Here is a 16,944-nt window from a genome sequence, read left to right as displayed (position 1 = left end):
CCCCGTTCATATTATTTAGTTTTAATCTATTATACTAATTCTACTAGAATGTTAAAATTGCTATAACTTATATAAAATAATTTTCTATATAAGAAAATTGTGCATTTTTTATTCTAGTCTTATAGTCAGTGATCTCTACACTTCTCTTATTTGCATACTTTCTTTATCATAAAGCATGGTATGGGGCTTCATTAAAACAAACGCCAACAAGTCATTTCTACAATGACAATTTGTCAATACGACATTTAAGTGGCTGTTAAGTACTCAAATGCCTATGTTGACAGTCACAAGCGTACTTATTGTTGTTGATTTAAGTAAAAACGTGGTAGAGACGTGACACAAATCGATTTACTGTCAATTTGCTTGCCATTTTATTTTATTTTTTTTTTTAAATGAATGAAAGTGAAGGACGCACTTTAAAAATGAGTACTTAAAAAAGAAATTTATTTTGCAATTATTGATTTTCTTTTAAGGATTTTACTTTCTAAGCATTAACGAAAGTAAAATTTTAGTATTAATAAAAAATATTAGACATTTAAAATTATAATATTTTTTTTGTATTCATTATTATGTTATTTTGTTTTGTTGAAAATTATATTGTGTATAAAAATGAATATTAAACTGGGTATTACAAAAATTTTAAATATTTTTTTTTATTCACCTAAAAAGCAACATTGCTTTATGACAGCATATTTTTCATAACTGATATCATCAGCTGATATCACCGACAATTTACATTAATTTGTTATTCGCGTTTTTTTAGCCACAGCCATTATTCAAATAAATGCGGTTATTTGCAAAAAAAAATTTAAATGATTCCAGCAAATGTCGCTAAATACTCGTTTTGTCCACATATATCGTAATAAGCATCTGGCTTCTGTAAAGTGCTTGTGCCATTAATGCACGGCGCAATAAAAACACAAAATTTCAAATTCCACAAATGACTTGCAAACTGAAGTTTAAGTGTCAGTAAATGGCATTGTCAATGCATTAATGATGAGAAAAAATAAAATTTGTTTAAGAAAATATCAAAATATTAGAAAAATCTAATAATAAATTACATTAAAGAAAAATTAATAAAAATTATAAAAAATGTTAATATGAAAAATGAATAAAAAAAATGAAAAAATATAAAAAATAAATAAAATAAACAAATTTAAATAGTAAACAAATGAATTAATGAAAAGTAAAATAAATATAAAATGAAAAATAACCTCATGCACATTTTAAGAAAGCAAATAAAAGTAATTAAAAATTTAAATTTCCCAAAATATTAAAATCTGAACAAAAATTAATTTTTATTCCAAATTTATAAAATTGTATACATTTTTCTAAAAACGTTGGCAACTCAAATAAAAACATTTTCAACATTTTCAACTTCGGCTTCCAACTTTCCTTTTAAAGACTCGTATATTTATAGTACACACTAAATTCGTTCATCATACATACTTTTCTCACAAATGCATATTTTAATTATTATTATAATTATTAATTATTTTATTATTATTATTGTTTTAATTATTTTTAGTATTGGTTTTTATTTTCTTATTACTTTTTTACTTTTTTATTTTTTGTTTTATATACAGCAACCTTTAGTCATCCAAATCATTGAGGCAAATTTTATCTTTTCAGAAGGAAATTGTGGCACTTTTTAATGCCACAAAATACATAAATATATGCAGATTAAAAATAAGGTTAAAGAAAAATTATTTAATTTTAATAAACGAAATAAAAATGAGGCGTTCGAGGATTCAGCCACGAGCTGGCAAAACGCCAATAATAAATAGAAATGTGAATAAATAATGCATAAAACAATATAAGACAACAAGAAAAATATATAAGAAATATATACATAAATATTAAAAAAAAATAGAACATTATACAACTAATTCTCTTTTACGCAGAATATTTTACGCGGTTTTGATTAGGTAATAAAAAAATCTTCTTTAATATTAGAAATAAATATCATAATTAAACATAAAAAAATAAAATGATTGACGCTAATATTTTCCAAATTTGAAGTTTTATAAAACAGTATAATAAAAAATTACTTCTTTTAAGTTTAAATAAAAGAATATATTCATGCTAGAACATGCTTGACCATGCTAGATAACGCTTGAATATGCTTGAATACGCTTAATAACGCTTTAATTTGCTTTAAAATGTCTTCATATGCTTGATGATGTTTAAAAATTATCTTCATGCTTGAATATACCTAAATAGGCTAAAAAAGTTAAATAATTCACTCAAAAATGTTCCCTATTTGAAGCCTTTTCAAGTGAAATAACAAAAAAAAAAAATAATTTTTGTCGAAATTAATGCACAGATCCATGCTTTAATACGATTGAATATGCTTGAATATGCTTAAAGATGGTTGAAAATGCTTTAAGATACTTGCTAATGCTTGAACATACCTAAACAAGTTCAAAATTAAATATTTCAATATATATATAATATATATATTTTTAAGCGGCATAACAAAACATACTTTATTTATTTCATAGTCAATGACAGATCCAGGCTTGAACATGCTTGAACAGGCTTGTTTACGCTTAAAGATGGTTGAAAATGCTTTAAGGTAAAGGCTAATGCTTGAAATAGGCTTACAAAATTAAATGATGGATTCTGAAAATTTTATACTTTGAATTTTTTAAAGCGTCATAATGGGAGATCACTTCATTTGAGCATAAAATAATGCACATATTCATGCTTGAACATACCAAATGACGCTCGAAAACGATTGAACATGCTTGAATAGATTTCAATATACTTGAACTTGCTTGAAAATACCTAAATAAACTAAAAAATTATATAATTTTCTCTAAAATTTTTCAATTTTGAAGTTTTATAAAGCAGCGTAAAAAAATTACTTTCTTTAACGCAAAATAATAAAAATATTTAGGCTTGAAGAAGCTTGAAGATGCTTGAAAATGATTATTGTCTAATATTTATATCCTTCATTTCACGTTAGTTAAACATGCTTGATATTAAACTAATTTTCAATTTGATAAAGAAAATAAATTTTAATACATTTTAAGTATGATAACCAATAGTATATATAAAGTAAAATACATACATATAACAGAATTCAATTCAATTTATTATGTTCCACAGAAAATTATAAAATATAAACTATGCCAAAAGAAAAAGGTAGATGATTGGCGGCGATTATGTTTTTAGTGGCTGTCCAGCTGTCACAGACAGCACGATAAAGTAAAAAAATAAAAAATATATGTAAGGCAAGCATATGAAGACCAGCATATGAAAAATAAATATAATGAAGCAATAAATTTTAAAATTAAAAAAGTTGTGGCTAAAAATTAAAAAAAAAAATTATTTTCAATCCTCTTCAAGCATATTCAAATTAAAAATCCAATTTTTTTATAAATGGAAAGCAGAAGCAATCATATTTGAATATTGTTTTGTAGTCGCTCTTAAAATTCAGCTTCTCTTTTAATTTCACTCTAATTCACCTGCTACTAATTTCCTCTGTATTTTATTCCTTTTATTGCTGTTTTTGTCGCATAGAAAACTTTTCAACTTCATTTTTATGCAACCATGAGCTTTCTCAAAACTTTGCCGCTTTGAGATTTGCTGCATCAAAACAAAGGGTTTCTGCACGGAAAAAAGAAAAAACGAAAAAAACAAAATACATATACGTAATGGCAACAATAACAAAAAGCACAAAGAAAACTTTTACACACACTTAAATCAGGTCACGTTTCTGCATATTTTTTTCCTTGGCACTCAACTTTCATACGAGTACATGACATTTTATTTAACAGCACTTCAGTGAGTTGTTTGTTGCGGAGAAAATTGTGGAACAAATCTTTGAAGATATTACAAAATAATAGAAAATGAAATTTAACAGTGAAATTATATCATAAAAGTTATTTTAAGGAAATTTCAATTTTCTTATGCATATTCGTAAGTATATATGTATATACATACTATGTACTGTTACTCAAGTGGATTTTGAACTATAAAACTTGAAGTTTGTTTTGAGAGCTTCTAAAAGTTATTAAAAGCGCTTAGGGGATTAGTGTAAAATTTTTCTGAGTTGTGCAGAAATATAATATGGTAAATCGTGCGGAATATGAATATACATTTAGGTGCACTAACTCGAAAAATATATAATATGTACATATGTATGTATATATAAAAAATTTATGACTGCTTTGGTTAACAAATATTGAATTTATTACTTTTTAATGATAATCTTATACTTGAATAATAATGCAGTTGTTTATTAATAATATATAAAGTAACTTATAGTAAAAAACAGTTCCATTTAGGCCAAAATTTATACAATAAAGCATGCTTGAACAAGCTTGAATATGCTTTAGCAGGCTTGCACATGCTTTTTTATAAAAATTTTGGCATAATTAAGTATGGTTGAGAATGCCTGAACTAGATTGAAAGGATTTAAACCTGCTCTAATTTTTTTCAAATTCGAAGTTATATTTGAATGATAATGCAAATAGCTTATCTTGTTGCTTAGTAGTAAGGTAAGTAGACGTAGTAGATATAATGAGGTTAACTTCAACATGATTGAACATGCTTGAATAGCCTTGTATTTCCTTGAATAGGTTTGAACAGGCTTAAATATGCTTAAATAAGCTTCAAAATGCTTGATTACAGTTAGTTTAGTTATGGTCGAAAATACTTGAACATGCTTTAATAGACTTGTACACAATATTTTGAAAATTGAAAGTATTTTAAAGCAGTATAATATAAAACAGCTAAGTTTCGGTCAAACGTTATGTAACAAAGTATGCTGGAATATGCTTGCACAAGCTGGAATATTATTAAACAAGCTTGAACATGCTTTAGTATGCTTGACTAAACTTCAATATGTTTGAATAGGTTTAATATGAACTTGCCTGAACTAAGTTTATTAGACTTGAAAATGCTTGCATATGCCTGAACTTCGTTTACCAGACTTGAATTATATTTTCTCATATATTTCACTCAACGTTTCGCTCTCATAAATATCAATGTAAGGTTGTTGCGAATCTGACAATCAAATAAAAACTATTCTTATCAAGCACTTTACAGCTTTATATTTTCTGTTCCATTGTTTGTTCGCTTTATGCTTGTCTTATCGTAATCAACGCTGAGAACAGAGTATGCTTTATCTATAAGACTGCAACAAGTTGATTTTATGAATCCAATCCGTATTGTTCTTTGATAAGTTTTTAAAATACTTGAGCATTTATCTTTATTAATGCCATATAAATAAAAACTATATTGTATTAGCATAATGACTGGCATTTTGCTGAAAATATGTAACATTGCCATAAAGCTCTTCATATTCAGCTTTTAATACGATTGAAGCTCAAAATAAGCAAGATTGAATATTGCTACACAGGCAAATAGTTCATAAAATGTTTTAAAACAAAAAGTACGTTTTACGACAAATAATCGATTTACGAATCGATTAATTAATTTTGCTCACCATTAAAACCCACATAAATAAGCAATGTCATTTTGATTGATGATAATGCCAGCATTGAGCCTTGTAAGCCTACTGATTACCAAATACGGAAATGTAAGTATACATAGGTGGTACAATGAGTGCGGACACTTAACAGTATGCTAATTGATAAGTAACTGATGACTCAGCATGCTAAAAGAAAGCTTAATACTGGGACTAAATCATAAGCAAACAAACCGTTCAGAGAAATTTCTTGTCTAACTGTTTGGCCTAATTTGTAACATTTGAGTTTGTTACTTTTTCAATTTTTGATTTTTTTTTTCTATTGGAAAAATCAGCTTTGGTGGAAATAATCAGGTTTTTACCATCCGCAAGCACAATGAAACTAATAATAGCCTCAATGCGGCCGCTGCGGTCTGGCGCCTACGAGCCTCCCTTTCAAACAACCAACAACAAGTATTCTAAATAATTTTGTTTAACATTAGACAATATCAGCGCGTCTTATGTTTACCTGGCGCTCTCTTCACTTATTATGTTTTCGTTTCTTGCATTGCTAATGGCATTTTAATCGACAAATTCGTTTTCGTTAATGGTGAGCTAATGCAAATAAGTAGGAGTGCACACTATCAGCAATCAATTAATAACAACATCATTAAGCAAACAAGCTTGGAGTTCGAACTTTTAGGTAAAATAAACACTCCAGATTGTCACCTAAAATGCAAAATAAGGTAACATCACTTTTCATAAGATTACAGGCGAAGGAAAAGCGTTATATGGAAAACACTAATATTGAAACTAATATTGAGTTTTGGTTATAAAGTGGTTATATATTGGTTATCACACTGATAATTATAACTTGAGTTGTGGTTATAAAATGGTTATATATTGGTTACCATTTTTTGATGATTGTTTTTTAATGATAAATTGTTTTACAATTTAAGCAATAAAATAATTTTTTTTTTCGCCAAAATCTCTACACTAACATCCAGTAAGCTTAAAATATCTGTATGTATTTACTCTGAGTCACACGAAAATCACCCGTGAGCTGTCAGCTGTGAACCGTCACTCTACAGCTTATCAACTTTTCATCAAATTGGGCATCAAAAAACCACATTCACCTTCTCAACATTTCAAGTTTCCACCAATTATGTTATTTTTACTTGCAGTGGTGCAATATAAGAAGTTAGAGGCAAGCAAATTCAAATATCTACATGTATGTATATATCTATATACATACATACATATATCGTACATGCCACCGCTTATGTGCCTCTAAACTAATTTTGTTTTCGGAATATAAATTTAGCGAAGCACTTTCTTGAGAATTTTGTCATCACAATGACGTAAATCTTTGACACAATCGTGTGACATTATAATTGAAGGTGAAAAGTTTGATATACTGCGGAAAGGCCAAAACGCCGAATCAATACAAAAACAAAATAAATCACAAAATGCAATTTGAATGAGAATAAAAGCGGCAAATAATCGTTCAAGTAGATTTATACCTGTGTTGAATATTTGCATTAGTATCGGGCAAGCTAACGAGCCACAGTGTGGCGAGTGCAAACTTTTTTCATTTAGTTCAATTGGCAATTGACCAATGCAATTTAAGACGTCATTAACGAGTTGCCAATAATTTATATAGTATAAGCAGTTTACTGTGTCTCATACAAATATTATATTGTGCCCATAAACAGTGTGTAGATTTTGTGTGTGACAGAAAATTAATAAAAATGTTTCACTTTAAAGAAATAAAAATATGAAAAAATTATTTTTCGATTTTCTGAGTGATTAAAGAATATTGCAGTTGCTCTAAAATGATTTCATATATATACAAAGGTGGTATTTTTTTATTTTGTTGAAAAACATTTGCCCTGAGCTGAGTCATACAGTTCATTATTAGTCACGAATTCCAATGAGATTTAGAATGTGTAGATTTAAGGTCACATAAATAGCGGAAATTAGACAGCAAAGAGAGTAAAACAGCGATAACAGTAAGGCAATAAGAACGTGTAAGCAAATTATGATCGGTTTCCGCCGAACCTAAGATAATTTAAGAAGTTGTACAAGTGAAAGGCAATCTGTGAGATACTGAATAGGGTAGATTGTGATATGGATCGCGATCAGCCATTTTTGGAACAAATTAAATCTCTGGCATCCTCACGAAATATAATTATACTACCATATATAAGCATGTATAGCAGAGGGAGCCGAAAAACGAAAAAATCGCGTATGCGGAAAATGTCCTAAGTATTATTCTGAACAACTAAGCCATTCACCGAAATTAATGAGTTGGACAACTTTGCACACAAGGATCCATGTTTAGATGTGAACATGAGGCAGCGCACAATTTGTTGAAAATAGAGATCGTTCTCGTCGATTTCAAAAAGTTCCGGGAAAGAAAGTCGGCCAGCCTGGAGTTTCGTTGCTCGTCAACGTTTTTTGACTCATTTCGAAATAAATAAGGCCCTAGACGCCAGCTTTCTACAATTCGCACCAAACGGTCAGTCTTTGGGAATGAAATTAAATACCTTGCTATCACCAGCTCTATCGTTGAGTTACTTTTTGAATATACTGGGTTGACTGTCTGGTGATAGCGATATTGCAGGAAACTGTAAAGTTGCTGAGCTGCTTGACACTATCCGATTGGATTTCATACAGAATGATTGAATATCTTATCAGATGCCAGCTGCATCAGCTGTTTGGAAGGAGAGCAGATAGAATTATTTGAACACTTCCTTCCTGAATAAACCGCTTTTGCCAGATCAAAGCAAAAACACCTCGGATCTCATACTTTTAGACATTCAGGTGAAATGGCAGAAATAGAAAAAACATGTAAAAACAGATTTGTGCAAGGTTGAGAGCGTTTTTCCCGATAGTTGATATCCAACTACTGGAGTTTGTCATTTGACATCACAAAGGGCTGTACAAAAAAGTATAAGTGTGATCGCCACCACAATGCAACCGATCCTTACTTAACATAATTTCGTTTCTTGAATTGTGCGAGGATTTGATTCATGCTAATACTAGCAACAATTTTGTGTGTGCAACGCGCATTTCCCTCAATTTATGGCTAACTTATGGTCAACATATTCGACCTACTGTGCGTACTATTCGCTCTATTCGCTACACCATCACCCATCTTAAGACCCAGCTTTTATTACTGGATAATATTCAACCCTATTGATTACGTCCAGCCTGCAATGATGAAAATGTAGAAGCTGTCGCTGAGAGTGCCCACGAATACCGTGGAGAATCGATTCGGCACCGTTCGCAGCAACTCGGACTGACGTATGAAAGGAATTGGCGCATTTTACGTCGAAATCTTAAATTGAAAGCGTACAAAATACATCAAAAACTGAAGGCACTCAACTTTCCCAAGCGACATCGCTTTGCTCTATGTGTTCTTGGACAGTTTCAAGAAGATCCGACTTTTTCGAGCCAATTTTTGTTCAGTAATGGAATCCATTTATGGCTCAATGGGTATGTAAACAAGTAAAATTAGCACGTTTGGGACGAAAAGCAAGCTGAAGAGATTCAAGAGCTGCCATTTTATACAGAAAAAAAGCAACGGTTTGGTGGGGTTTGTAGGCCGGTGGAATGATAGGTTCAAAATTCTTCCAAACTAATGCCGATGAGAACGTAATCGTCAATGCCGACCGCTATCGCGCCATGATAACCAATTATTTAATGCCTTAAATTGAAGCTCGTGATCTCGGCAACGTTTGGTTTCAACAAGACGACGCCACTTCCAACACAACGCTTTAATCAATGGACTTATTGAGATAACACTTCGGAGAGCAGATAGTTTCAAGTTAGTTACACTTTTTCCTGTGTAGATATGAAAAGTCTAAAGGCAATACCGCTTCGATTTAGGCCTTGAAGCAAAACATCACGCGTGTCATTCGCCAGTAACCAGTCGAAATGCTCCTACGTCTCAGCGAAAATTGGACTCAACGGATGAACAATCTGAGAGCTAGACGCGACCAACATTTGAAAGAAATACTCTTCAAAAAATAAATGCCAAAGAATGTTCTTTCGGATGATAATAATTATTCCACTTTAAATTTGAAGTTTCCATTTTTTTTTTTCTTTGAAAGAGTTTCGAAATGGATCACCCTTTATATGCAAAACAAAATATCGATTTTTTGAAATTCACAAGGGATTACTTATAATAATTTTATCTTATTGTTTTTTTTTTTTTAATTTATAGAACACAATCTCTCAAGACACATAAAGTACCCCGACTCGGTTGAAATTTACAGGGTACAGGGTTGCAAGTTAAATAAAAATAGCCACATGCATATGTTAATTATAGTTTGGCGAGAAGGCCAGACGACCTAGAATAATAAATACCAAAATAATATTTGCACATGANTGTTTTTTTTTTTTTAATTTATAATAAATTAAAAATCACATGACATAAAGTACTTCAAATAAAATTGCTTCACACAAACGAACAAAAAAAAAATAAATAAAAATAGCCACATGCATATGTTAATTATAGTTTGGCGAGAAGGCCAGACGACCTAGAATAATAAATACCAAAATAATATTTGCACATGACAACTTTTTCCCCGACACTTAAACAATTATTGTTAAATTCGGCTTTTACGAGCGCGCTATAGAACATAATAATGAGCAAATAAAATGCAATGAGAACAATTAAACAATGTGAAATAAATAAGCAATAATAAAACAATGACGCACAGACTGCAACAGACACAATGTATTTTTATTGTTGCAATATTATGTACATATGTATGCACATATGCCAGATATATGTATATGAATGTGGCAGTAAAAGGCAAAGAAAATATATAAATAAATGTTGCGACTTGCATACAGCCAAAAGATGCAATGGCAGCCAAAAACAAGAAGAAGATGTACATACATATGTTTATATATATATACATATATATATATAAATTTGTAACGTTTTACAGCAATGCTGCAAGTGAAACAATATGCAGCAGTTTGCTCCATTGGCGGAAGCGCCAAAAAACGCACATTCTGCATTTATTTTTGTTGCTACAACAACAACAACAAATTGAACTATGACGCTGCCGTTGATATTCCTACCATATGCAACACAGCATGTGGCAACATGGGAATCAACGCCCGCCTGCGAGGCTGAGAATTTTGCCAGCGATCCACAACAGTTTTTTGTTTTTGGTTGGGAACAATTGCACAGCGCCCGAATGCGCGATCAAYCAACGCCCGTCCAAAGCACAGACAAAAACCAAAGGGCGAAATTCAAGTGGCACAAAAGCAACTACAAAAGACATTTTCAAGAAAACAGGTGTAAGGCAATGAAACTGATAATGTTGCCAATAACAAAAAAAAGCCCAATCGATAACAACAGCAGACTATTTTAGTGTGTTATTTAGATTGTGCACGATTTACACGACACGCTAGCAATATTGACAGTACATGGGCAAATAAGTCGTCTAGCGATAGGGCGCGAGCACGATCGATGTGAGACTTTACTAATTAAGCGCTCATGACATGGAAATTCTTGAGATTTGTTATCTGTTTACAGTCAATGCTAAATATAATAGATGAGTAAAGGTGTAATGTTGTGATAATAAATAAGTCGCTGCTATAGATAAGTTTTGCAAAAGATGACGCATACATTTTTGGCTCTTGCTCAATAAACGAAAGCATGAGCTAGTAAAAAAGCAAAAAAAACAACAAAAATAAAAAATATAATACCGTACATAGGTATAAAAAGAACTTTATTTTGATTTCGAACGCTCAGTTTGTATGGCAGCTATAAGCTATAGTTGTCCGATCTAAACAATTTAATGGGACATTGCGGCGTTGACTTAGGCAATAAAGCGTGCCAAATTTCGTGAAGATATATCGTCAAACGAGAGAACTTTCCATACAAGCATATGAATTTTGTCGGTCGGTTTGTGTGGCAGCTATAAGCTATAGTTGTCCGATCTAAACAATTTCATGCGACATTGCAGCGTTGACTTAGGCAATAAAGCGTGCCAAATTTCGTGAAGATATATCGCCAAACGAGAAAACTTTCCATACAAGCATATGAATTTTGTCGGTCGGTTTGTATGACAGCTATATGCTATAGTAATCCGATCTGAACAATTTGTTGGGAGATTGTAGCGTTGCTTTAGAGAATAGTCCCTGTCAAATTTTCTGAAGATATCTCGTAAAATGATAAAGCTTTCCATACAATGATCAGAATTTGATCGTTCGGTTTGTATGGCAGCTATATGCTATAGTGATCCGATCTCAACAATTTCTGCGGAGATGGTATTATTGGTTGAAATAATAATTCTTGTCAAATTAAGTGAAGATATCTCATCGATTGAAAGGGTTTTCCATACAAGGATCCGGATTTGATCGGTCAGTTTGTATGGCAGCTATATGCTATAGTCGTCTGATCTGAACAATTTGTTAGGAGATTGTAGCGCTGACATGGACAATAAATCATGCCAAATTTCATGAAGACATCTCGTAAAAAGTTAAAGCTTTCCATACAAGAATATTAATTTGATCGGTCAATTTGTATGGCGGCTAAAAGATATATTGCTCCGATAGCGACAATTTCGACAAATAAGGAACTTTTACGGAGAAATAGAAATTTTCAGCATTTTAGATCTTAATTACGTGGCCATGAGTCGATTACTCTGCTCCTCAGCTTGATCATTTATAATTTATGTATAATATAAGTATATACTATTGAGGGCAGAAAAAGCGCGATGCATTAAAAATTAAAAGTCTGGCAAACACACTAAAAAAGTTAATTTGCAAAAATAATTAAAAATCTTATTACCGGCACGCTGTAATTTGAAGGCGACGATAATTTCGGAAATTGCTTGCAAGGCGACCCACGCTTTATTTATGTACATTGTAAACACTTCATTACTTTCCACCGCCACACACATGTGGAAATTGCCAACGCAGTGCCAGTAAATTACTTGAAAAAATACGATTTTCGCCAAAATGTGACGTCAACGACTGTCGAACGAAATTCGTTTTTGAAAGTCACAAAACTAAAAATGCCGGACAATTTCCAATACATACATACATAAATAAATACTACGAGGAAAATAACTATAGATTCAGTAAATAAAAACATTGGGGCACATAAATTACAAATAAATTTCATACACGCTCTTATTCACTAGAATGGGAGCAGAAATATAAACAAAAACAAAAAATAAACATTTTGAAATTTTTAAATAACGCGTTGGTGGTAACACACTTAAATATTATCGCTATGCTAGTGTAGTCGGTTCAATGTCACCAAATAATTTTACAATCTGTACAAAAACAATTTAAATATGGTTTTTATGCAGCTGTTTAACGAAATTAAGTTTTTAAATATTATATCAAACATTCTTTGTGAAAACGTTGAACAAGCTAAGAAATTGGTAGCTTTTCGTTGATAGTGTTTGAATAGTTATGTAAAAGGTTTAAATGCTGAGTGGGAACAGTTTTCACACAATGGGGACAGATTAAACAAAATTTTTTTTCAAACATACGCGTGCTTAAGTTTTAAAATTAGTTTGCATACTATAAATAAACTCAATATTTAAGCAGTTATGGTTGGTCATGATGGTGTATCCATTCCCTACAGGTATTAAAAATAAAATAAGAAACAGTGGGAACAGTTTTGAAAGATAGGGAACAGATTTCCAATTTACTTTCTCCCATTTCAAACATACTTTCGGAATGTGTACGCTCTTTTGCAATGAAAATTGAGAGCGTTTTTTTTTTCAAAATGCTTTCAAAAATACAACAGTAAAAGTAAATTTTTTCAACTATAATTTTGTGAAATTAGTTTCGTTTTTTAATTACGGTCAATATTATTTTGCTCCGAAATTGGTATATTATTTCTTATTTGTGGTAATGTTTGAATTCCTAATAGCTATTAAAAACAAACGAAATGAACAGTGAGAACAATTTTAAACAATGGGAACAGATTTTAAATTTATTATATTATCATGTTTCAAACATACGCTCGGAATGTACATAGCGTTTTATAATAAAAAGTGAGAACAGTTTTGGGAATAGTATTTAAATTTTATTTTCAAGCTTTAATTGCGTTAAATACACAAATGTAATTATACAAATTTATGAATTCATAAATAGATACATTTGTATGTATAAAACCTTGAATCTTACGAGTGTTCACTTATTTCCGGGACAATATAAAGGCATTATTTTTATTTCCGGTAACTTTGTGTTGATTCACAGCTAAATAATCGTTTTAATAGCATGTTTCCATACAGTTTTGTACTGTGAATCAAGACAACTTTAACTCGCAACAAGTGGGAACAGTTTATTTATGCACTCAACAGCTTAAAATTAAATGTAAACAGCATTTGAATAATTATGATAGCATTGAATTAAGAATTTGTAGTGAAAAATATGTGTAAAAATATTTGTTTACGGTCATGAATAAATCCAAACCTTTCTTTAATTAACTATTCTGTAAGCGCGCTTGGAAGCCCAAAAAGGTAATTAACAACTACTCAATTTGCATGCCGCAAACCAGTTTCCGCTCGCACATACAAATATAGAATATTACAACTGCGAGCATACACCAGCTCTCTGGTGTATATGGCGCTCAGACGCTCTTCTCAACGATTAATTATCAACATAATTAAATAAGTGTAACGGTAAGCACCTACTTTTCAATCAATGGTGGTTTCAAAAAGTCATTCGATACACATTTTAGGTACTTGAAACTATGTTTTCGATTCTGTCGTGACCCAAGTTTGGATTTATTGAGAGAACACTACGGCGAGCAGATAATTTCACGTCTTGAGACAGTCATTTGGCCACCACGATCGTGTGATATCACACCGTTATTTTACCTTTTTTTGAGGGGATTTCAAAAGTCTAAAGTATGTGTGGATAATCCCGCTTCGATTCAGGTCTGGGAGCAAAACATCACGCGTGTCATTCGCCAGTTACCAATCGAAATATGCGAACAAGTCATCGAAAATTAGACTCAACGAATGGACCATCTTAGATGTAGCCGCGACCAACTTTTGGAAGAGATAATCTTCAAAAAATAAATGCCAAAGAATGTTCTTTCGAATTATAGGAAACTTTTCACATCAAATTTGAAGTTTCTGTGTTTTTTCTATAAAAAAAAGTGGGGAACTTCGAAATGCATCACCTTTTATTATCTGCTTGATTTTATTCATTATTGCTCGTCATTGAGAGTTTCTATATAATTGTGCCAGTAGTTTCTATGTCGACATTATTAGCTTCTACACTTCAATTGATGAGGGTAATGAAGCGTGTCTTTAGAGGTATTTTTTTATATTTATTTTTTCTTTCAGATTCATTTTTTTATTTTTTTTATAGTCACAAAGTGACATTAGCTAACGACTATCAGTAGTTGACAAATTAATTAAGCATTAATGATAGCTTTTTTAGCAGAGATATACTAATTGCGGATACCGATTTACTTAATTCCCACACTTTCATAAAATAATGGAACACAAATAACCTAAATTATTACGAATTTCAGTACCTAAACTAAAGAAGTAAAAATAGTTAGAATATTTTCATTTCAATGGACAAAAACATTTGCGTTTAAGCCGTGTTCCACAAGTTCAACTGGATTTCATTCAATAAACTCAACGAATTCGCATAGTGATGGCATGAAATTGCGGTTTCAATGACGCTAATAATTTGCTATAATTGCCGGAAGAAGTTTTCCAAAAAAAGGTAGTTAGGAAAAGTAGTAGAGAGAGGTAAGAAAGAGGGAAAGGCAATGAACGACAGGCAGCAAGCTACTCTTCTGTTGCTAAGTGCTAGTGGAAGATAGATTTTCCAAGCAATAATATTCCAATATATATTCACAAAATATTTATATTTCTTTCAAAACAATTACTACATAGCTAAAGTCAACTAGCGCGACGTGACGTAATCAAGTCGAAAAAACTATTACTAAACGTTACAAGACCGGTTTAAGCCGGTTGCACTATAAGAAAACCAGCGACGAAACGGAGAGTAAGAAAAAAATAAAATAAAAAGTCGTAAATCGAGTAAAGCTTAACAAACAAAAGCAGTTATTTATGTAGGTAGGCAACTATAAGTCGACTGACGTGACGTATGCACAACGCCATGCAATCAGTGATCGTGCGCTGCTGCTCTACGTCAGTCACAGCACAAAGACACTTGCTCGGCACATTTTAACGCCAGTTCGTAACTGAAAATTTGCCTAACGAAAGCATATTTGTTTTCTATTTTTATTTGCTTATATTCAATTTCCATAAACTGCTACTTCGATGTTTGAATAGCATTATGCGCTCAGCTGCAACGACGCCTTTGTGGCAACTGTAGCTCATCACTGCTGTGTCTTATTTCACTTAAAGTTTTACGCTTGAGATACCTGCTTCTGAGAATTTGCAAAAGTCACACACGCGAAACACCGCAAATTAAGATTATAATTTTAAAGCCAACTTTTTGCGAGTTGTGAATCACCGGACAGGTAGCTTTGGCGGCCACCGCGCACCTGGCTCGCATATACCTTGTAATTTAGTAAGATTTCGTTTTAATTTTTCCGGCACACCGCTTCACTACACTGGGCCCAGCGCCCACTTCGTCAGGCTTCTGTATATTTTCACGATTTAATCAACGAATTCATTTATTGCTTTTGAACACTATGCGCCAATAAAACTCAATTGAGTACTCAATTTGGCGCTAGCAAAATGAAATTTGCATTAATTAAGCGACTGTCATTCGCTTGCTATTTCAGCATTTACTTTTCACTGTTTGCCGTGGCATATTTTATGGACTTTCAGCTACCTACTCGCCTTTCAAGCTCACTTCAAGGCACTTTATTTTGCAAAAATGTAAACAAAACATATGTATGTGTATGTATTATTTACCAAAAAACTTTAAATTTAGCACAGCAAATGTGTTGAAGACACTTTGCCACGCGTGCTTTTTCGTTTCACTAGTAAGACCGCGTCGCGCCTCGTTATTAGTCACACGCTACACTCAAATGACACTCCACACGTTCACGGCACGCAGCTAACTAACTCACGCTAGCCAATCGCCAGTCACTTGCTCGCATTGTGGCGCTAAACCGGCTGTTTGGAGATCGAAAGCGCTTAAAAAAAATTTTTGTATTATATTTTTAGCTGGTTTACCGTAAGCAATCTCTTCGAAAACTGTAGTGGACGCTCGCAAGCTTAAACTCTTTCATTGCTTTCCGTGTTTACACGTGGCGCTCGCGCTGGCGGCATTTAGACTTTAGCACTAGTTTAGCTAGTTTTTTGCTCACAACGCATACTAAATTTCTTTGAGCATTGAGAGAGAGAGAGAGTGAGCGAGAAACTGAGTATTTGCTTTTTATGTCATGCAATAATAAAGTGTTTGGTTGTTGTCCTCGCTAAGTTAAGATAGACACCAAGTGTCATGTTATTTTTTTAGCTTAATGGGACAAAACTTTTATATATTTTATATTAAACTGAGAAACGGTCATTTCAGTAAAAGAAGGGATATTTAAC

The 16,944-nt window shown here is 32.0% G+C and overlaps 1 protein-coding gene across 1 annotated transcript in view; it reads right to left on the bottom strand.

Moving 5' to 3' along the window:
* The window catches only part of LOC108976576 (probable phospholipid-transporting ATPase IA), a 48,276-nt gene extending 31,796 nt beyond the window's left edge, over positions 1–16,480 (bottom strand). The window contains exon 1 of the mRNA XM_018945779.1: positions 16,321–16,480. The gene's annotated coding sequence lies outside the window, so the exon portion shown is untranslated. The remainder of the gene's footprint in view (positions 1–16,320) is intronic.
* Between the last annotated feature and the right edge of the window lie 464 nt (positions 16,481–16,944).

The sequence above is a fragment of the Bactrocera latifrons genome, unplaced genomic scaffold (genome assembly GCF_001853355.1).
Source record: "Bactrocera latifrons isolate USDA-ARS-PBARC rearing strain unplaced genomic scaffold, ASM185335v1 scaffold_782, whole genome shotgun sequence".
Classification (NCBI taxonomy): domain Eukaryota; kingdom Metazoa; phylum Arthropoda; class Insecta; order Diptera; family Tephritidae; genus Bactrocera; species Bactrocera latifrons.
Note: the sequence above shows the minus strand (reverse complement) of the source record. Positions and strands in the feature narration are given on the sequence as shown.